Below are 23,947 nucleotides of genomic sequence, written 5' to 3'. Positions count from 1 at the left end.
TAGTTTCATTCTGGCTGCAGTGTGGTAACATCCCAGAAAGGGGCAATTTCAGAGGGAAAAGTTATTGCCCTGGTTATTGTCCATGAAGAAAGCCAGTGTATCAACAGCTGACTGCTGGACACACCACAACCACCGTCAAGAGCAGAGACAAGCGATTGATTGTCACGCTCATCCTGGCTTCTTCATTGCTATACATGTCAGGACCCCTACCCAGTGAACAGAGACACACACATGTGGCTGGGTCTTCCCATGACAATCAATTCTGACAATGCCTGTCCCCATACATGACACAGGCCAGCCCAATATAAACAGTCCTTCATTAACCCAGGTGAGTGCAGGTTTTGTCAAGTTTACAGTTAAAGCCACAGGCTGTTTGTGTATCCGTTTCCCACACACTCTACTCTTCAGGGAATTCTGAGGACAAGAACAGTGTCTTATATGCTTCATTGGTTATGGTCAACAGTAGTTATCAGTACTCAACCCAATGCCACAGATCAGACTCAGGGTCTTCACACTTGCTGTGCACAGGCCATTATGCCCTCTCCATTTCTGGCCTGTTCTTGTCATTTAGGTTTTCAAATGTCATTTTTTGAGACAGGTCTTTTCTGGCTGTTCCTCCTAAAGTAGCCCCTGACTCCTCCAGCCCAGCTTTATCACATCACAATGTTGACTTGACAGCTTTATCACCATTTGAAAGCACTCTCTTGGTTACCTTACAATATAAGGCCCATAAGGAAAGAATCTCGTCAGATCTGCTCATCCTTGGCACACAGTAGGACTGACACTAATGTTTGAGGAAGGAAGGAAGGAAGGAAGGAAGGAAAGAAGGAAGGCAGGCAGGCTGAAGGAATGGCTAGGTTCCGATGAGCTGAGGTAGAACTGACCCCTCCAGTGGACAGAGAGCAGTGAATGAATTCGAGTCCTCGATAACCACCGGGCTGTGGATTGAGCTTTAAAAAATATGAAGCGCCGTGCAAACGGATGACATCGTTCCCAGCATTGTTATCCCAAATTTATCACCATCAATCTCAGCGTTCACAGTGCCGTCACAGCTAATCAGCTTGTGCATACAGCTGTGACAGTATTTTAAAAGGCAGTCACACAGGTCTCCATCTGCCAGAGATGCAGTCGCCTCTTCCACTGAATAAACCCAAACAGGTAAATGGTGCTGATGTGACAGCTCCTTCGTCACCATCACCGGGGTCCTCTGTTGGGGGAGGGGAGGTGCTCCTTAAAGAGCAGGGGTTAACTACTCTTCCAGACTGGGTGAGATGGGAAGAAAGAGGCTCTATGGGAACACAGGGAGGCTGGATCTTCCTTTTGAGTTGTGTGTGTGGGTGTGTTGCTTCTGTGTATGCACAAGAGAAAGGAGGGCAGCAGACAACCTTGAGTGTTAGTCCCTCACTGTCTTGTTCCAGACAGGGTCTCCTGTTCACCACTATGTACCCCAGAGTGTCTGGCCAGCGAGTTTCTAGGGAGTCCCCCACATCTGTCTGTGGTCTTATCTCACAGTGGAAGTGCTTAGATTATAGATGTTCACTACTCCTTATGACTTTATGCCTGGGCTGGAGTTTTAGCTCAGGTCCTTATGCTTGAGTAACCTGTGCTCTGTCTATTGTGTGTGCATCTCTGTAACTCTAATGCTGGGCTTAGGAGAATCAGTGTAGTATCTCAGAAAGCAATGTCTAAGCTCCCGAAGTGGAAGCCCAGCCTGCCATGTGACTAAAGGACAAACAAGTCACCAAACTCTCATACAGTGAGTGGCCCTCTGTAAATTAATTTCCTCCTGGCTGCTCACATATGAGCACACTGAGCACACAATAAGTTCATCATACATTCTCACCAAGAGGATGATGGGTAGGCTTAAGGGCACACAGTAGGTACACATTCAACGCATGTTGCTTTGTTCTTTCTACCTCATAGGTGCACGGTCTGTACCACCTTCAGCCCTCAGCCCTTCTCTATTTCTCTGCCTCTCTTCAGCATTGTCAATATGAATCCTCATCCACTCATTGGATGACATAGGCAGACCTCTAGAAGTGTGTGTGTGTGGGGGCAGAACAGAGCAGTTGAGACATCTGACATGGAAAGAAATGTGGTCAATGTCCCAGCCTCTTATTGAAATAAAAACCAATTAGAAGCCAACCATATTGGGGTGACTGATGCCTGAAGAGCCTCCTGTGTATGCAGCCTGGTAAAAATCTATTTGCTCCAGATGCAGAGCTCTGCCGACATATACAGAGATGAATCTTAAGGATAGACCCTAAAGGCCAACCTTTGTGAGTCTGGACAGCGATAACCAAGGTGGCCAAAGTTCCCAGGTTCCTGTGGCCTCCAAGGAGCTGCTGCGTTAAGCAGCTACTCCATGACTTTATTAAAGAAAATCAGGCAATGTCTTTCCCAGCCATCCGGAAGCCCACTCCATCTCCTCTGTCTCAGCCGCTCTTATTTACCAAACCCTTGCCACACTCTGCGACAGTTCATTATTGTCGTCCTGATGAATAAAAGGATAAGTTAACCTCTGAATGGGTCCTCAGTAGCAGGAATAATAAACAGGGCCTCACGGGGGAAGCTTAGGTGGGAGGATTGAAGGGGCCAAGGCCAGGCTCCGGGAGCCCCCTCTGGGAAGTCTCAGGCCTCCCAGGGTCAGCCTGCTGTGGCTCCATTTAGCAACCCCAGAAAGCATCTTTCAGGGTTGGAGCCTGGGCCATTTTCGCATTTCCCGCTTCACCAGGTCCCCATCTGATGGGGATGAATAGGCATTTAGTGAATTTACTTAGCGATGCTTCCACATGAAAACATCTCAAAAGATGACATCTTGGGGGGAGAGAGGGTGGCTGGGGAGGGGCTGGAGCTGTTGCATAAAGCCCCCTTTCAAAGCAAAGCCCTGTTTGATGAGTGGGCTTGCTGGATTGGCTGGATGGGTGGGGTGAGGGGAACTACCTCTTACTCCATTTGGCTGGGTGGCTCTGTAGCTCCTTGCTTGCCCTCTCTTTGTAAAATGGCTGCTCTGGCCAGCCAATCCCTGCTCCTGTTCAAAAAGGAGATGGGATTCAGCTGGGGACCAACTCTCCCAATTGCTTCTCTCAGGCTCCTGTCAATTATTGCCTACAGATTTCGTTCATTTCAGATAAAGAACAGCTCATGATCTGACATTTTACCCTATTCCGGCCTTGCTGGCTTAGACTCCCACCCCCACCCCCACTTTTCTTTTATAGAGCAGTATTTCTCCACGTGGCTCCCATCACTCATCTCTGGGACCTGTGTAGCCAGATCCACCTTTCTACTGACACTGACCACAGGCTGGTCTATCTCTTGTTGATTGCAGGTGCCCATTGCTGCAACCGTCAGGACCATGGAAATATCTGCTTCAATACATAATATGTAAGCAAACGCTGAAAGCAGGAGTGAACCATAAGTAAGACAGTGAGGCTGCAAACCACGGCCATCCTTGGACGTGCACCATGCTCTAGCTTCAGGCCGGAGGCTGCCTGTGCTCTACCTCCTTTGATATTTATGAGGATGCCATACAGTGAGTTTCACTCTCATCTGACAGACTGGTGGTTGGACTCAGAGACATTAGGTCATGAGGGAAAGTACAGAACCAGGCTTGGGACCTGGTTCTGATGTTACAGCTGCTGCTCTTGATAAATAGCCCACTCTGCAAAATGACAGAGAGTGACTGAGTGGGAGGATGGGTGAATTGCATCCCAGGAGCAGAAGAAAAACTAGAGGCGTGCGCAGGAAGGAGCCATGCTTACAGCCTGGCCTGCAATCCGGAAGCTACTCTGAGAAACACTACATTTGGGGCTGGAAAGATGGCACAGTGCTCATGAGCACTGGCTGCTCTTGCAGAGGACAGGGTTCTGTTCTCGACACCCAGCACCCACATGGTAGGTCATCTGAGTCCCCTTTCTGGCCTCCATAGGCACTGCATACATGTGGTACAAACATAGACAGGCAAAACACTCACTCATACACATAAAATAAAAAATAAATAAATCTTTAAGAGAAAGAAACACTGCATCTTAAGCCTCACCCAGGACCTATTGAGATAAACTCAACTTCTTTTCTCTTTCTGAATGTGTGTGTGTGTGTGTGTGTGTGTGTGTGTGTGTGTGTGCACTGTATGGAGGTCAGAGGTCAGCCTCAGGTGTCAGTCCTCTGGTACTGTCCACCTTGCTTTGGTTTGGTTTGGTTTTATTTGGTTTGTTTTGGACAGAAACTTGATTATCTTGGCCAGTGAGCCCCAGAGATCTGCCTGCCTTCATTTTCACAGTGCTTCAATTACAAGCACGCAGCACCACACCTACTGGGGCTTGAACTCGGGCCACAGCAAGCACTTGACCTGCTGACCCATATCCATGGCTTGAGATCAACGTGCCTTCTCTGGCTCCCAGGTGCTATGCATGCTCTTGTGAAGTTTGAGCTGCTCGGCTCTGCTGAGTATGCAGCTGGGCGACAAGTTCCTCCTCTATCTGCTCCTCGGGGGCCCTCCTGGAATGCCCACACTTAAAGGGGAGTTTCTTTCGTCTCCATAACGCATGAACCTCAGGTGCTGGAGTATTAAATAGATCCATGCATGTAAGACCTCTATGATAGCACCTGGTACAGGGTAAGTCTTTGACAAATGTTAGCTGTCATTTAATAGTATCATTGTCATCTGAAACATTGGGTACGTAAGACATTTTGATCCAGAGAAAGCAATGAAAGGGCCCGATTTGCCTCGGACTTGGAGGGCTCTTTTTGCTTAAGACCCACAGAATATTCTACAGAGGACAGAGTGGGAAATAACCCTTTGAAGGGACTTGTCCTTATCTGTCCACTGGTATAAGATAAAAGATGTCCCCTAGAGCACAGGACACCATTTTCACGGCCACACCTCTGAATATCGGGACAAATATGATGAGGAGAACAACCCGACACTTCATGAGCAGACAGAATCCCAGGTTCCTAAGAGAAACATACTCTAGGTACTTAATAAGTACTGGGTATGGCATCCCAGCAACTAACAAGCACTTGCGGGTGCTCAGGCCAGGGTAGGCTGACCAGGCTGAGGGTCAAGGCTTCTTCCTTTCTCACAGTATCAATAATGTTAGGGATTCTAAAGGACTAAATCACCTCACAGGAACGTGTAAAGGTGCGGTGTGGGCAAAACTACCCCCTCCCCCATGTCTGGGACAGCTGGTGCCCATCTGTTACGTAACAACACTAAGGTTTCCCATCTGGCTGCATAAGCAGGACCTTGGACAGTACCTTGGACAGTCCCTGCAAGGCAGGTGGCTACTGTCACTTCAGGGAAGAAACTGAGTCGGATCCCTTCAGGACCTCAGTTCCCTGCATCAGTCAAACATGAGTCAATTCAACTTTCCACTTGGTGGGCAAGATTCAGCAATGTGGCTGTTTCTTTTTTCTTTTCTTTTCTTTTGGTTTTTCGAGACAGGATTTCTCTGTATAGCCCTGGCTGTCCTGGAACTCACTTTGTAGACCAGGCTGGCCTTGAACTCAGAAATCTGCCTGCCTCTGCCTCCTGAGCTCTGGGATTAAAGGTGTGCGTCACCACGCCCGGCAATGTGGTTGTTTCTTTAGGAACAGGAGACAGCCATCACCTTCCTAAGCCTCATGCTCCCTTTTGCGAGTGTCGAGTTACTTAACACAGTGTGCAGCGGACTTAACACAGATACCCTGTGAGGATTGACTTTCTCCATAGCTCACCTAAAACCAGAGCTAGCCATCTCTCTCACTCCCGTGACAGTCCATCTCCTGACTGGATTGAGGCCTCTTTGCTTGGTTTATTTTGGGGGTGCACAGGCAGTGGAGACACTTTCAAGCCTATTTCCTCAAGGCCCCAGATATTTTTAGTACAGACATTAACAACATCTTCTCCCTATGAGGAAGAGCAGGAATCCCAGATCCCCACAATAGAAAAAGTGAAGTTCAAGGCTGTTTGGAGACGAAAAGCAAAGGAGTCAGAAAATAAAGCCAGTCTTGGTTACAAATGTAGTCAAGGTGTGCATAGAAGATACTGGGGGATTGTTTGGGGCGTTCCGGGTGCTGTATTTGTTCCTGGATGCTATAGTTATAATTACAGACCATGGGCACCCAGGACAAGTGAACTGGCTGGAACATCATCCTACCTCCAATAGGCATTCACCTTAACTTTCTAATACATGAGTTTGAAGCCGGGCATGGTGGCGAACGCCTTTAATCCCAGCACTCAGGAGTCAGAGGCAGGTGGATTTCTGACTTCGAGGCCAGCCTGGTCTACAAAGTGAGTTCCAAGACAGCCAGGGCTACACAGAGAAACCCTGTCTCGGAAAAAAAAAAAAAAAAAAAAAAAAAAAAAAAAAAAAAAAAAACAAAAAACAAAACCAAAAACCAAAAACCAAAAACCAACAACAACAACAACAAAACCCACATGAGTTTGGTGTGATATGTCTTGCACTTTATGGGCTTCGGAACTCTCCCTCAGGGGCAGGCCAGTGTGCTGACTGCCTAGCAAGGCACATGTTTCTTATGGTCAGACTCTGCCCACTACAATTTCGGGACTATTTGACTTGAAGCTTTCTAACTGTTCAGCCTCTTCCCTAACAGGTCCTGTCCTATGCCACATGCCTGTGACAGCAGTGGGTGACAACAACAGTCACAGTATAGCAAGGTCCTCGTGATACGGAGTGAGTCGCCAGCAATGAAAGGAATCATGAGACACATACCCAAAGCATCCCACAGAGACTGTGGGGACTGTCCCTCCCTCCATGCAAGCAGCAGGCTGGAGAGCCACCTGGATAATAAAACCCAATCGCTGCTAATTGGATTTACCTTTTTGTTACTCATGAAAATGATGTGGCACTAAAACATGCTCATTGCATTTGAAGGGACCTGCAAATCACTTTGCAAAGCCTTGACACATTCACAGAGCATTTGGGAGAAACACATTTCTCATTTTAAACACACGTATGCCATCTGAAGAGGCCATTTATCTGATGTTCCATCAGTGAGAACTCTGAACACGCCAGCCCTTCCTCAAGATGGCTGTAATGGCAAGGTGACTGACAGGGATCAGCACCAAGGGGCCTGGTTGGTTCTGAGGCTGCTAGAAGCATGAACAAATAAAACTGTAGCCTGCTGTGGTAGCACATGCCTGCAAGACCAGCACTCTGGAAGGTGATGAGAAAAGATGGCATGAGGCCAGCCTGGGCTGTGTAGTGAGATCCTATCTCCAAACAAAATATTTAAATATGCTGTTCAGTTTGGTTTGGATACATACATACATGCATGTCCACAAGGCACACACACGTGTATGTGAAGTCAATTTGTTAATTACAAATTAATTCTCTGTAATCTGGCTGTTATGAGACATATCAAGTAAGTATCCTCTTCGATTAGACAAATTCTAGCTTCCCATATGTCCTAGTCAGTTTAACTGTCAACTTGACACAGCCTAGAAAGGTCTGAGGAAGAACTTGTAGTCCTTCTATGAAAACCCTTCTTCTGTTAGTATCATCACTACGTCAGCAGAACTGGAGTCTACAATGACTTAACTCCCAGACCACCATATAGTTTGGATACTGGCTGAGGGTGGGGCTGAGCTCAAAGGGCTGGTGACTCTCCACTGCTCACCTTGCCCTTCTTGGCCAGCCCACTACGTCTACCAGCTTGTCAGAACTGGATCAAGGTTACAGTGTCTCCTGAGGCAGACAGGAAGCCACATACACTTCTACAGAAAACAAACCCTGTGGCCACCCACCTCTGCAAGCTTTGTACAGACACAGATGTCTGCTTCAGAGAGTCTCTGATAGACCAGAATTGTTACTTCCTGTATGGTCTCCACCCACACGTTCTCAAGGGTATTTGTTTACCTCAGAGCTGAATCGAAAATTTAAGAGATCAGAGTCTGTAAGTAGAGAGTTCAGGCCTTGAGTAGGTAATGTGGCACTTCTTGGGGACAGAAGATTTTAGAAAAAAATTTTCTTTTAAAAAGAATTTATCAGATCCATCAGTGGTTATCAGACTGCAGCCCCCAGACCCCAACCTCTTCCAGGCAGCTGTGGCCTCAGGACATCTGGCCCAAGGCTTCTCTGTAGAATACACAATTCTGTCTGTTTCTACACTGGCATAAGTCATGGGAGAAATTTGCATTGAGTAAAAAGGTTTAGAGGCTTGCAATAAAAGTTCCACAACCATAAAAGCCTAACTCTTTTTATATTTTTAGGAAAGAGGGACGATGACAATTTTTTTCCTTTTGAGTAGCAGTACTTCCTCTAGAACATGGGGAATCCTACTATAACATGGCAAACATGGCAGCTTGGAGGGTAAAAGGGAGACTCCAGACTACGCTGTCAGCACAGGCCCTGGGAAGAGAGGGCCCACTCCATGCGTGTTAGCTCTGTTCTTTTCAGTGTTAGGTTGCCTTTCTTTGCCTTCCTCTCCACCCTGGCTTGCCTGCTCAGTGTCTAGACTTACTGTGCGCTCTGCTCTCTTGGGAGGTGTGGTTCCCCAGCCTCTCAAGAGGCCAGGCTCTGACTTGAGCATATGCTAAGTAGATGCTCTGTGCCTCCAACTGTGCTTTCTGGCTTCAGACGCAAATTCTGCTCTCTGCCACTGAGTTCCTCTCGAGTCAGGTGGAGCTATTTCCACGGGAAAACTGAGCCCTGGTTGTTTGTCTAAATGTACGCGACCTGGTCCTTTGGTCAAGGTTACTCATTTACGGGAATCTCTATCTCTTCCAAAAGAGTTATTTACTCAGGGTCAATATCTTAGCCTGGCTCCCTGTGTGGTTCCATGGCAACCTACACAGTGTTTGCTAACAAAAAAAAAAATTTAGTAAATGCCATTAGGTGCCATATCAGAGAGCTGCGTTAAAGAAGCAATACTTCAAGCGCATTGATCATTGAGGAGCTATTTTCAGATCTCTGGATATTTACATGTCTGTACTGGGAAGAAGGCCATGCAGTTCATTGTAAAGCAGGGCATATACCAGATGAAGGCCAAGCACGCACCTGCTTTGTTCTTGTGGCTGTAATCTCATTCATTCCTTCAGCAAACATGAATGCTAGACTTACTATAAATCAGGACCTGTTCAAGATGCCAAGGGGAGAGCCATGATGGAGACGGAGGCCCTTTGAGAACGAGCTCTGGTTCTGCACGTCCTGGACTACCATAGGTCCTCCATATCAATAGAGGGACACGTCAGGAACATGCTTGCAAAAGCTGAGAGCTGATTGTGTTCTCCACAACAGAGAAGGCAGGCGCTGTGGTAGAAAAAAGGCTAGCAGACATTCTGCACCCTAGCTGGACATAGCACACAAGAGTTGCTTCATGTGCACAGACTGCTGGGTGATAGTCCCAAGGATCCTGTGCCAGGTTCCTGAGGTGGATTTTTTAACATTTGAATTAGATTCCTTCTAGGCTAAAGAAAATACATGGGCAGGTCTAGTAGAGATGAGCCAAATGGGTGACAGCCAGGTGAGCCACTGGTCTTGCAGGAACAGAGCTGACCTGTGTTTGAAGTCTGCCTGTACCACTGTCTTGTAGGCAGCTTTTCTCCTCTAAGCTTCAGTTTCCTTGTTGGAGTCAGGCCAAGACCGGATAGTCCCTGTGTATGAAACGTCTAATTCAGGGCATATAATTATTCCTTGATTATGATAGCTCTTGTGACTTATTTGACTCTGAGAGAGGCAGGAGGTTGGCTTGTCCCACGTCTCCAGCCCTAGCATACCATGCTATGACACACAGCCATTAGGATACCAGGATAGTCTTTGAAGTGTCAAGAGGCTAAGAAGCAACCGGAGTCTAGCCTCAGTGGTTGGTCCTACAACAATGACCATAGATAGTAGAGCATACCCACACACTGGTGTATCTATGTGAAAAACACTGTGCATATTCACAAGCATCCTAGAAGTTAGGCCTCTAAAGGGGAAGCTGAAATCTCTTCTCTTTCTACCCCACCCTCTTAGTGTTTCTCCCCTTTCTCTTACGTAGCCACACACACTAAAATATCACCATTCACAAAAGAATTGAAAAACACACTTGCAAAACTTGAATGTGGGTTTTCTTAGCAGTGCTATTCAAAAGGTGCGAACAACCCGAACCTCCTTCAATGTACAAAGATAGGTGAAGAGGCTGTGGTATAGACATTTGATGGAATATTAAATGGAATGAAACAGAAATGATTTCTACAACCTGGATTAATCATGAATGTATTATGTCAAGGCAAAGAAGCTAGACACAGAGTGACACATATGGCTTTGATTACTATGACATATCCGGTCACCAAATCTAAAGAAAGCAGACTGGTGGATCCCCGGGCTTGGGAGATCCCAAGAGTGACTGCCAAATGAGTACCAGTTTTTGAGGTGATTAAAATACCTAGAACCAGAGGTGGTGCTGGCTGCATGACACTGAAGGCACTAAATGCCATGGGGTGGGATTTATGGCGTGTGGACTTTGCTACCACAAATAAAGAGTAGTTGAGCCTAAAAAGTTCAAACTGTAGAAAAAGTTATCAATGCACAGCTGTCACAGTGACCATGGTACAGTAGCTGTAGCAGGCATATAGGACATAGATTTTTTGAGCTGAGTAGTCACAGCATCCTGGGTGGGCAGCCCCTCTTACAGCAGGGCAAACACGGCTTCCCAGCGCGAGGGCAGCTGGGTCAGTATGGACAGCAACATGAGCGTCTGCAGAGCATGCATGTTAATGTGCTCTCGGCTGTAAGTGTGTCTCTCTTCCCAACAAGCTTCTGAGATCAGTGCTGCCTACTAAGCCCATTTTACAGAGGAAGAAGTAAAGATGGCACGAAGGATACGTCTCCTGCTAAACAGACTACTTGTAAACAGGATCAAAGAGTCGAACCAGAGAGCCTGAACTAAAGCCCTGTTGAATACAGAGGGCTGAGGACCACTTGATTCAGTTAATGGAAACTGGAGGGAAGTTGGGCAGCAGCTGATGTCCTTTCTCTCAGAGGACAGGGACAATAAGCAACTGCCACGTGACAATGGATTGTGTGGGGCTCAGACTCTGTCTCAGAACACACAAAGCTTGCATGAGCCAGGCAGGCTTGGTATCAGGAGGTCCCCGTGTCCCGCTGGGCTCCCTGACAAGCTTCTAGGCTCTGTTCAGGCTCCTCTGGCTAAGCAGAGGTGCGGCTGAGCAGGATTTATGGGAACCCAGCACGGCTCATTGTTCTTTTGAAATGGACCCTCTGGCTTTTCAGATGTCCTCCATTTTTACAGTGGTGAGATCCGAAAATGCCTCTAGCAGGGACAATTAAGTAAAGACAAACCTGTGGGTCCCAACTCAGGCATGTTTTCATTAATTCTGGTTTAAAAAAAGCACAGCAACACATCTCATCTGGTATCTCTTCCTGTACTGAGACAGCAGTCACTACGGGGTTGTCAATGACACCAAGGGGGCTCATGCTTTCATTTCCATGGCATTCAGAAGGTGCCAGGTGCTGTAGCAGGCACTGAAGGCACAGTGGTGGCTAGAACAGATGTGCTCTATGCCCTTGAGTACCTGCAGACCATGCAGGGTTGTCTCTCTGAGCTGCCACCACTGTCCCTGGTTGACTTACCCTCTCTGAGTTAAGCAGGCACCTCACACATGGCAGTTTTAACACTCACAGCAAATGCAGAGGGAGGGAACTTGCCTTGTTTCATTCTTAGATGAGAGAACCGAGGCACTGGGTGGTCAAGTGATTTTCCCTCCACACTACTCAAACCCATCTTTGTTACACTTCCCTGACGGCCTGAGCAAATGGGAAGTTCTGCCAAAGAGGAAAGAAGTTTTAGGTTCAGCTTCATGTTCTTCTCAGGCCACTGGGAACAGGGTGCCTAAAATACGAGCTGCTATGGTTAATACCAACACAGGAAAGGCCAGGATATACTGCTTAGGCTGAGCTAGATGGGATATATTCACTTGTATAGCCTGAGCTCTACTATGCATATCCACTGGCATAGCCTGGGGTACACTGTAGTAATCCACCTGTACAGCCTGGGGTCTACTGTACTTATCATCCTCTTTCCTAGACTGGGATACACCATTCCTGTCCATTTGCACAGTCTGAGATATACCATATCTATCTACCTGGGCTAGCAGGAAAAAAATGCATTTCAATTTCTCCTCCTCTGGAGCCTGGCAAAGTTCTATACTTTTCCCCGCCATCTTTCTCCTTCCTGGCAAACAATGATCAGGAACTGGGGCACTATTGCTATGGCACTGTGCAATTTAAGAAAGAAACTTTGAAAGGCTTCCTGTTGCCGTCAGAACACACTCTGGTCTTTAACATAGATTTCAAGGTTCCCTACGGTCTGACCACCTTCCTCTCAGGGTGTAAGTTGTTGACCATCGCCATCGCCACACACTGCTTACGTCAGCGCTCCTTCATTTGCTGGGTGAGTGGTATTCTCTTCTGCCTGAGGACCTTTGAATGCACAGCCAGGCTCACCCCACCCCCCAGCTCTCCATCACTCAGTTATTTCCTCTTATTTCAACTCTCAACTCAAAGGTAATCCATTCTCCAGGGAAGTTCCTCTGCCCCCTAGAATAGAGGAGATTCCATGCATAACATTTTACTCAGTATGCTTGCGTATCTCTTTTGCAACAATGTCATAAAAGTATAATTATTTAATGGCCTGATCAGTATGTTCTTTAATGGCAGGGGTCTTGGGGCCAGGCAAATGTCAGGCACACTGTAGGTCTTCACTAAGCAAGTGCTAGTTGACTTGATGGTATGGATGAATGAATGAATGAATGAATGAATGAATGAATAGACAGGCCTTAAAACTGATGTTATTAAAATGCATTTTGTTTTTAACATTATTTGAAAGTGTTTCGTTCTCTCTTTGGAATGACATTGCCACCTGCTGCAGACTCCAGAGACCAATTACAGGAGAAGAGATTGTGCAGATAGAGGCAGAGGGACAGTAAGGAGTCAGAGACACAAGACCTACCAAGTTACAGAAAGAAGACAAGGATTCTGGGAAATCTTGGAGCATTTGAAGATATTAAGGCATTAGCCAGAAACACGAATGTTTAACCAAGAAGTGAAGCATGTGTATACAAGCATGTGCTTGTGTGTGTGCATGCAACATGTGTGTTTGTGTGTAAGCAGAGATCTTGGCAAGAGCTAAGACCAGTGACTGTTGGCACCAGTGCCATTAGCCTTTCTGATTCTGGCTGAGGCTGGTGGCGCAGGGTGAACTGCAGGGCTAATGAGCACCAGGTATTAATGATGAGTTTTCACAGAGAAGGTTGGCTCTGGCTGAGTTTTACAGCAGGGGGCTAGACTAAACTAATGACACGGACTTCTGCCTGCAAGCCAGCTATCTTTGTCTTCTTGGCTGGCTCTGGCAGGACAGTCTGATGCAAGGGCTGTACTTCACAAGCTACATCTAGGCTAGAGATGAAGGCTGAAGAAGAAGCCCACTGGGGTGCATCAGTTGTTGCTGTTCAAGGGCAGAGGAGACAGAACAGAGGGCATTGGTAATGTGCTATCATCTGGGATCCTGAAGACTGACCCTGCGAGGGGACTAAAAGCTGGCACACAGGCTGAAGAGGCCATCTACAGTGACATCCAGGGAAATGTGTGAATGGTCAGGACTAGACTTGCAAAGGTTGAGACATGTGTTCTGAACAAGGCCACTATCTGAAACCTGGCAGATATGTCCGGATGAGCTAAGGTAGAGTCTGCAGACTATGGCCCATTCTGTAAATAAAGCTTTATTGGAACACAGTAAGAGCCATTTGCTTACATATTTGTCTGTGGATGCTTTATTGCTGTAACAGTGAATTTCATCAATGTAGAGACCATTGAACAATGCAGCTCACAGGACCAAACATTTCCCTTTATAAAGTCTATCTAGGAGTTAGACAGCTCAGTGGGTAACATACTTGCTGGGTAGACATGTAGACCAGAATTTGGATTACCATGGTGGTGTGTGCTTGTTACTCTAATGCTGGGAAATTGATAGGACAATGCATGGAGTTTACTGACCAGCTAGCCAGTCTAGCTTATCATTAAGTTTCTGGTCTAGTGAGAGATACTGTCTCAAAGAATACAGTGGAGAACAAATGAGGAAGATGTCTGGCATCAACCAAAGCTTTGTCTCTCTCTCTCTCTCTCTCTCTCTCTCTCTCTCTCTCTCTCTCTCTCACACACACACACACACACACACACACACACACACACACACACTAACACTCACGTTGATCAGTCCCTTATCCAATACAGTGTGTCTCCCCATTTGCCTATTCCTCTACCTTCTCCATGCCTTGGCTTTCTTTGATTTGTGATGTGGAATTTCATGTATCCCAGGCTGGATTTGAATACTTTCTGTAGCTGAGGGTAAGGGTGGTCTTGAACTCTTGAACTTTCTGGTATTTCTACCAGTGTCTTCCTAGTTCACACTGTTCTTTAGAGTAGCTTTGCTCATAAAGCTTTCAACCCACAAGCGTGGAATATCAAAGCACTATACTTTCCCAGCACCCAGCAAAGTGGCTTACACATAGTAGGCCTTCAATAGAGATTTCCCAAATGATCAAAGAGCCACCTACTTATTGTATTGTTGCTTGATTAATATTTTTTTCTTATTTAATCAGAGACTTTTTCAAGAAAGATTTCCAGTTCTGAACGTCCGGTTGGGTGCATTGATTCTTCCTCATATGTGCTCAACTATCTAAGCGTTCACACTTCTGAAATCTCACCATGTCTCAGGTCTTTGCAAACCTTGAGTGTGTGGGCCGCACTCAAGATTCTGAGGCTTAGTGTTAACCACATGGGAGGATCGAAGTCTGATCTGTGGCTCTCAGCAGGTGGAAACGTTCTCACCATCTCTTGTCTCATAAACAGAAACAGTGAAGGTCCTCTCTTGCTGTATGGATAAGCAGTAAAGAGAGACCAGGAAATAGTCAGGATCCTTACAGATAGATGTCAGTGTTCAGTCTAGTCACAAGAGATGACTGACTCCAGCTAGCTCAGTGAAGATGAAGCTACAGCTCTTGGTCTTGCATGCATCCATGCCTCTCATTCAGGACATTGCCCCAGCTGCCTAATGCTTATGCTGTACCTTCGAAAGTGATCTGAGCAACGGAACTCTTTAGCTAAAGGTGTCCAGAAAATTCATTGTTTAAAAAGAACTTGTTAGAAACTTCCCCAGGGTGGCCAACTTTTAAACAAAGATTGACTCTGTAATCAAAAATCGTCTGGCCTTAGACCAGAGTCTAGCAGCACAAGGAACATAATTGAGAAAGGGGTGGCAGTGTTTGCGCCCCTGGCAGGATTTGCCAAGGAGTGTTGAGTGATGAGCACAATTAAAGAGGGCAAAGAAGAATCCTCCACGGGAGGAGGTGAGGCCCTGGAGATGGGCAGCAGCTCTTGGGCATGGTTTTTACTCCTGGGTAGAGAAACAGAACACCAGTGCTGACATTACACATCACCTTCCTTAATGGAAATGCTGGCTGCTATGGTCTGTGGGGCAGTAGACCATGAGAGGTAGCCTGGTCCTTGGTTGAGCTAAGGCTAGAACCCCCAGAGACCCTGAAAGGATGATAGGAGCTTCACCTGCTCCCAGGCACCAGGCCCCTGTCACTAGCCTCAGCCCCATATGGATTTGTGTCCATCAGTCATGTAAGGACAACACCCCAAACTCCTCCACATATAGCCGAGGAAAAGAACATGACCTGTGGTCACTTAGGCTCAAGACAGAGATTGCCATTCTAATGAGGTACATAGAGGCCTGGAAATTCCCAGATATTTCTCCCTGCTAAAGGTATTTAATCTCAGGCTCACCCTGAGAAGCAGGGTATGGTTTTATGCATCCACTTTCAACCATAGCAATAAATGATTTGGAACCAGAGACTGTCTCTTTTCATTGGTATCCACTGTGGGGAGCCATGGAGAAGGTCTTTGCCTACAGAGTCGCTGTCTAATCTCCCATAGAAGGCCTCTCTGCACTCGCAGACATGACTGCCACCAAGCCAAGTCTGCCACCATCAAGCCAAGGATAATCACAGTGGGACCAGCCAGAGCTCCCCTCCCCTAGCCCAAGGCTAGATCTAGCCCGCAGGCCCAGATTCTGTTTTCAGTTCTTCCTCAACTTCCAGTGGCACCTGGCAGTCCAAAAGCCTGGGAAGTCCACAGCACCAGCCACTTCACAGGCTGGTGGTCCTCTGAGCCAGCTCTGGCTGCCCCGCATCTCAGACTGTGCTCTCCCAACCCCCAGAGCAGTGTCCTGGTGCTTTGCTATAGTCCACACCCACCCTGGCAGCAGCATCGGTGGCTTGGGGTAAGAACAATCTTCCCTCATCTCGCCTCCTTGATTGGCCATGCACTGTGGTGGAATGGACTGGGGACCCACAACCCTACCTAGAGTGGTCAAGGGCTTTCTTCCTATTCTCCTCCCACTGACAAACCAGCATTATGGGGTAGGGCCAAGTCCAGAAACCAGCTGCCTAATCTGGACTGTGGGGCTGTTTCAGCACTGGTAGGCAGGGGTCATTCTCATAGTGATGGGGCCTAAGATCTAAGCCATGACCATGCTCCTAAGCTAGTGACTAGTCCAGACGTCCAATCCACTTTTAGACACTGTGAAGTATACTTGGGCAGTGTTTCCGGGCAGCCTACTATGTTCTGAGACTAGGTACCATTGGTAAGGCTAATGAGGACATCACTGGGACAGATTGGGAGGGGGTTTCTACTTGAAGCTCTGGCAGACTGTATTAACTGAAGAGCACGTGAGGAATTGAGCATCCTGAACCATGGAGAGGAGAGGAGGCCATTGGAGGCTCAATGCAGACGAAGACAACTACTTTCTCCACTCCCATGTTTGAAAGTCATTTGTTCTATGATGTGGAGTTTTATGTATCCCAGGCCTTGAATATTCTTTGTAGCAGAGGAGAAGGGTGGCCTTGAACGTCTGATCTCCCTGCCTTCACTTAGCCAGAGCTGGGATTATAGATGTACATCACTCCACTGGTTTCTGTGGTGCTGGTGACAAAAACCAGGGCACCACACATGCTGTATAGACCGAGATTACACCCCCAGCCCTGAGCTCCTCACAGGCATGCCCCATCAATATTTCCGCATTAGTCTAAGGGTGGGGAAAAGGAAAATATGAGATGGCGGGAAAGGTGAGAGGACAGAGGAGATCTACTAACAGGCCAGACCATGGTTTTGTCTAGAATTCATAATTGCATGGGGCTTTTTAGCTCGTATCTGCATTGTCCTCAGAGGAGAGCGATTTCCTTGTTAAAAAAAAAAAAAAAAAAAAAAAAAAAACCAAAACTTTCCAATTCTGTATTAATACACCCCCATGACCATAACAAACCTATTGGGGCAGCAAGAGGTCACCAAGCTGCCTCCTGTGATCTTCCTCCCGTCCCCTCCTGGGGAGGCAGTGACAGTCCTCAAGGTCAGAGGCATCACTTAGTGAGTGGAAAGATGCCATCAGGACTTCCTTCTCAGTACCATTGCTGTGCCCTATACTTCTTGCCCCGGGGCCTGGGTTGCATCTTTGAGGTCAACATCAGCCTCATTTTTCCATTTTGACTCTTCCTGCCTTGTGCTGGGCTGATAGGCATGTTAACCAAGACAAGATGGTAGTCTCAGCTGTTTTCTTGTGCAACATCAGCACGGTTGAGCATAACCATGTTTAGATTGTGGCGATGAAGGGGATTTGGGAATGTAGACTTGGGCCTGAGACCTTCTGCTCATGGGGCTATTTTGTCAGCAAGCTAGATGCAGTCAATGATCAGGTTCTCATTGGACACTGCTCCGTACATCGCTCTGCCACAGACAGTGGTGCCAACCTCCTTTTGAGGGTATGAAAATGCAGACTCAGAAGGTTGCCCTCAGTCATCATGAGAACACAGTACCGATAGGAGGTGGGCAATGGTGTATTAGCTCAGGTTGTACAGACTGGGAAGTTTAAACAGCAGACACTTTCCCCATCGCTCTGGAAGCTGAAGGTCTAAGACCAAAGTCCTAGGGCATTTGATTTCCAGTTTAGGCCTTCACCCCAGCTTGCACATGGCCACTTTTTTGCTGGTTTCTCTCAAGGAGGAGAGAAACAAAGATGGTGTTTTGGTGTCTATTTGCCTAATTCTGTAGAACCTGGAACCAATCCTCATTTACCTCAGTAAACCTGAATGACCTCCTTCTAAGCCCTGTCTCCAAACCCAGAAACAGTGTTTTTTTTTTTTTTTTTTTAAGCATGTGGGGAACATTTTTTTTCTAACATGGAGGAGGCTGAGGTCACATGGCTTCTTTTCTGCCCCGGTAGAGCAGTTGATAGAGTAAAAAAGTCAGCATATTTATTATTGTTGCTGTTATTATTATTATTGCATGGGAATGATTATTGCATATTGGAAATGATAACAACCATTCCTTCTTAATTGCGCCTGAATTAGACTAATGTTTAAATGCCCGAGAATCCCATGGATTACCACAGCCAGGCACTTAAGGGCAGAATCTGTAGAGTCCAAGCCTCAGCAGGCAGGCTTACGGAGGGCTGTGATGGTTGCGACTGGTGGAGGCAGAACAGCTGGTCCCTAGGTTTATGCTTGGGGCAAACACTCTCCCTCAAGTCCCCATGCAGACTGTGAAGGCATGGATTAGTGTTCTGAGTGACTGACTCTTCCCCCTTGGTGTCAGCTGCCTATGCGACACAGTGGCAGAGCAGGTCAGCTATGCAGAGCACCCTTACTTTGGCAGTCTATGGAACCCCTGCTGCAGTCCCTGCTGGACTGTGGTCCTTGTACAAATTAGCTGGATCCAGTGACTCTCAGTGCCCTTTTCGTGTGATCACACAGGGTGCAGGAAGGACGTGGCAGAAAGGATCGGCTGGTTGGCTCTTGGCTCTGTTGTGTGTAACCCTCTCCTCAGCTCTCATCCAGCAGGGACTAGGATGGGGAGGAAATGACCACAGAGCTTCGGGTCAGAGCTATGAAGTAAGTGTGAGAGGACCTAGGACAAGTGAGATTGTTCCGCTGGTGAAGGTGCTTGCTAGCAAAACCCAGTAACTTGAGTTTGACCTCTACAACCTAAGGTAGAAAAAGAAGAGATTTCTGAAGTTGTCCTCTAACCCCCATAATAACCGCACCCTCTCTCTCTCTCTCTCTCTCCCTCTCTCTCTCTCTCCCTCTCTCTCTCTCTCTCACACACACACACACACACAAATACCACATGATGATGATGATGATGATGACGATGATGATGAAGATGATGCTTTTTAAAGAGTGACAGGAACTGCTTGAGAAGAACTCAGCTCCTCCTTCTCCCCAGTGATGGAAGCACCACAGATCTGAATCCTAGTCCTGATGCCCGAGTTTTGAGAGCCTGAAAAATTCTCTTACTTCACAGCTTCTGTTTGTTCATCTGTACAATGAGATCCTGGGGTGGCATCTCCCACCCGAGGCTGTTCCAAGAATGACCATGGATCATGCATGACAAACACATGGCCCAGCATATCTTGCCCACTAAGCTCCTAGAAATGTCATCAACTGTGATTGTCTACGGGAGAAGGGCAGATCTCCAGGGCTTCTGCTGGGCGTCTACTTTTAGGGCCCTGACAGGTTACTCAGCATGCAGAGCCATGATGCAGGATGTCACCAAGGGAGGAGACATACATAATAAAGATGTAAAAACTCACATTTTACATTTATTCATCTAACGGTTGTAATATAACTCTGCCCAGTAGGCCCTGTACTCCTCCGAATCTCTTCCATCATCAATATAAAAAAGCAGCAAACACAAATCCCTGTTCCACTTGACATTTTAAGAGATGCTATCTATCCAGGTTGCCCTTGAAATGAACTTCTACCTGTTCACAGGTGTCAGGAACAGGCAAGAGGGAAAACAGACACCACAGAGCTGTTTGCCTGCACCATGGACTACCCTAGGCTCACATTCAAATCCTCAGCATGTACTTAGAGCATCCTTGCACGCACCATTCCTTCCCGTGGCCACAGAGGAACAGCCAGGACAAGATGGAGACCCTTGAGGTCTACGGTGGAAGAAACTGGGATGAAATAGCTTTAAAAAATTCACCATACCATAGACCTGAGATCTGGTGAGACCATCAGCAGGGCGTTGTAGCAATCTGTTTTTTTGAAACATTGGCTCACCCCTCTTTTGGGATTATAAAAGCAAATAATTAATATTGTCCAGTGGAGTTGCGCTCCGTGAAACAAACAAGGATTCTGGGTAACCATTAACCTTTATGTTAAAATAAAATTTAGAAGTTAGTTGCTTTGCCCCATGAGGCACATTTCAATTTTTTTTGGTGTGGCATCATATGGTCCACCGCTTTGGATGATGTGTTAGGGTGCATTTGCATCACCCCTAAATGTGTCACTAGAGGGTTCTGCATTAGCATATTGCCTGGATTCCAATAGTCTCTCAAAGAGCAGCCTTTGTAGGAAGGAGCCAACTGTGCTAGATTGCAGCCCAGAGAGTAGATTTAGTACCACTCAAGAGTGAGCCATCCAAACCTTCCTCTCCAGCACCTGATTTTTTTCTTAAAGAAGAAATGTGATAGGAAGTCACACCAATTCTCTCCCAGGAGGCTGCACAGTCTCCTGGTCCTATGAAAGCCAGTGAATGAGTTAGGAGGAAACTGCAGCACTTGGTGCTGGCAACACTGCTCAGGCAAACCTCCATCCACTTCCTGCCCTTTGTTCTACAACATTCCTTCTGCTGCTGTGCATCCTCTCCATCCCTCCAGAAATCTCCATCCTTATTTACAGATGATGTCCCAAACCCAAGTGACCACTTGTGGCTTCCCAAGGAACCTGAATGTTTTCCCTCTGCTCTCAAGAGAATTCCAGCTGCTCCAGCTGCTCCCCTTTTGTCTAGTAGATAATGGGGGGGTTTGTCTTAGTTTCAAGAAGACCCAAGAGCTGTCTGATCTAAAATACAGATCAACAATGCTTGAGCATCAGGCAGGAGGAAAGCAAGTGGCATTTCTGCAAAGGCGGAGGGATGTGAGTGTAGGGGGTGTGGGCTGTCGGCTGGAAAAATAACAGGCCTAGAGATATGTTTATTTTGCTACTAGATGCAAACAAGGCCGTTAACAGCATAATTACCAGCAAGGCTCGCTATCCCAGTCCCCGCATCAGCAGCGGCAGAGCAGGTGCACCCTTTCAGATCCCACATTATCTGGGAGGAGACTTTGTTGGATGTTTTTGTCCCTGGGGCTTCAGGGTCTCAGGAAAGAGGGTGTGCATTTCTGAGCACTCACAGATAAAAGTGGTTCGGATGCTGAAAGAGCACAGGTCACACTCAAAGACCCAAGCTGGCACCCTAAAATAAGATTTCCTGGCAAGCTCAGTTATTTCCTGCAGCTCATATATTTTATTGTTTTTGTGTGTGTGCATCATGTGTGTGCATGTGTGTGTGTGTGTTCACTTGTGAAGTTTCAGGTGTTGTAGGTCAGGAGTTGTTCACCTTGTATTTTGAGACAGTATCTCTTATTAGCCTGCAACTCAAGGATTGGCTAAGCTGGTTATCCAGTGAGCCCAGATCTACTGCTTGGTCCCCATCTCCTCAGCACTGACATTACAAAGCACTCAACATCATTTACATGGGGTCTGGGGATTAAGCCGTGGTCCATATGCTTGCTGGCAAGCGTTTTACCGACCGAGCCATCTCTCCAGTACCCATACCTCCTATCACAGCAGTTATTTGTTTTCTGTTTCTGAAATTCTGTGATGAATGTCTCTGCCCCCACCTCCTGACAGTGGCTTTTGGCCCTCTTCCTTGTATTACAACCATATGCGGAGATTTAAATGTGCAGAGATCCTTATACATAGAGACTCTGTAATCAGTAGGTCCAAAGCAGAGCCCTGGATTTCTGAGAATCACTCATAGCCCAGATTTTCCTTACTGAGTAACTCATAATGATGGTTAAGCCCCACTGAGAGAGAAATGTCTCCCTGCTACAGCCTCCAACCTCCAGGGAATCAACCTGGGAAGCTACCTGGTAAAAGCTTGCCAGAAATTCTGGTCTCTCTGGGTGTGGTTTAGCTTGTGATCCCCTGGGGGTTTCTGAGTGGGGCTGAGTTGACAAGGGTCCAACCTGGCTGTGGATGGAGGGCATCTGAAGTGAGGATGCATATGAGAGTGTCTGTTAGGTTACTATTAGGCTGTGTGGGTGGATGCTGGGTTCAGCAGCACTAAGAAGGGTACACAAGTTTCTACCTGCCCTGGGGAGATGTGAAGTTAGATGGCTGTGGGCAGGGGTGACGTTCTAGAAGGATGGCTTGAGGGCTGGGGAGATGACTCAGTGGGTAGAATACTTGCCATACACATATACAGAGCTGAGTTTGGATCCCAAGGACTCGTGTAAAGAAAGACACAGTAATGAGTGTCTGTGATCCCAGCACTCCTGTGGTCAGGTAAGAGGGAAGGGAAAGAGAATCCTTGGAAGCTCATGAACCAAGTTGCCTAGAGTATGTGATAGTGAAAAGGAGACCCTGTATCTAACAAAATGGAAGATGAGGACAGACCGGAGGTTGTCCTCTGATTGACACATGCATGCCATGGTACATGTGCATCTGTACTTAGACACCATCACCATCACCATCACCACCACCACCACCACCACCACCACCACCACCACCACCATCACCATTGCCACCATCACCACCACCAAAAGAACGGGTTGCAAGCTCTTGTTGGGAGACAGCTCCTTATCTGGTCTACAAACAGGTATATAAGCTGTCCAAGGGTTCTTGGGCTTTTAGGGTTTATGTGTTTAAAAAGTACAAGAGAGACGTCAAACTCCTTAGGATAATTACTTTACACAAACAAATCAGTGTGAAAGAGGATGTGAAGAAGCCAGAACTCTCACACAGTACTGTGGGAATTCAAAATGGTGCCGTCATTATGGACAGCATTATGGTTGTTACACCAAAAGACCAAGATTGGATGACTATATGATTGAACAATATACAAACTCAGTTAAGGAATAGAGACAGTGTCCTGAGGAGATATCTCTACATCAAGGCTGATGACAGCATTATTCCAAATAGTTGAAAGTTAGAATCATTCCATGTGGTCACACAGAAAACACCAACTTTTAAAAAGATGGCCGTTCTGACACAAGTGCACATGGCTGAAACTTGAGGACACACTGCTAAGTGAAATAAGACAGTTACGAACCACACACAGTCTACTCACACGGGGTCCACAGAGTTAGCAAACTCATAGAGATGGATCAGTTGCCAAGGACTAGAGCTGGAGGTGGCGGGGGAGGGTGGTGGTGGGAGGGGTTACAAGGTCAAGACAGCCCTTGGGATGATGGGTGTGATGATTGCCCAACAAGAACACACACTCAGCACCACTCATTCGCATCCTTACAGATGACAGAGATAGTAAGTTTCAAGTTACATACTGCTTCACCATAATTATAAAATGGCTGAGGAAACGAAGAGAAGACACCTCCAAACAACCTCCATTCTGCTCGAATCTATAGGCTGTGATTTCTCTGGCTCACAAGCAACTCTTATGAACCTGCTCTGCCAAATTCTTGTCTCAGGTCACTGGGCTGTTCTGTTCTTGCTCCATCTCCCACGGAAATGCTCTGTGAGTCTCCTGAAGGAGGATGTCTGCGCAGGTGTGGGGCTCGAGTTCCCCAAGCAGAAGGTGGCTGCCTGGCCATATTAGCTGTGAGGCTAAATGGCTGCATGGATTCTGGAAGCTCCTATGGCTTCTGGATGCTTGCCTCTGCCTGGAGATTGAGAGCAGTTCTGTTGATATGGTTCTGGGAGCATCAGAAGCACTGACCTTCTCCATGGTTTTCCTACCTCTATGTGGGCCCTTCCATCTCTTCTCCCATAGCCATCAACACTATATCTCAAGATGGACATAAGATCTCCTGCTTCCTAGTGTGGACACCGGGGAAACAACAGATTAACAAGTGAACTCAAGGTCCTGTTCTATTAGCT

The 23,947-nt window shown here is 47.0% G+C and overlaps 1 protein-coding gene across 1 annotated transcript in view; it reads right to left on the bottom strand.

The window, feature by feature from the left end:
- Xylt1 (xylosyltransferase 1) overlaps positions 1-23,947 on the bottom strand; it is a 286,652-nt gene that overhangs the window by 45,910 nt on the left and 216,795 nt on the right. The window lies entirely within an intron of this gene.

This window comes from Mus musculus, chromosome 7 (assembly GCF_000001635.26).
Source record: "Mus musculus strain C57BL/6J chromosome 7, GRCm38.p6 C57BL/6J".
Classification (NCBI taxonomy): domain Eukaryota; kingdom Metazoa; phylum Chordata; class Mammalia; order Rodentia; family Muridae; genus Mus; species Mus musculus.
The sequence above is the reverse complement of the archived record's forward strand: the minus strand, read 5'-3'. Positions and strand labels throughout refer to the sequence as shown.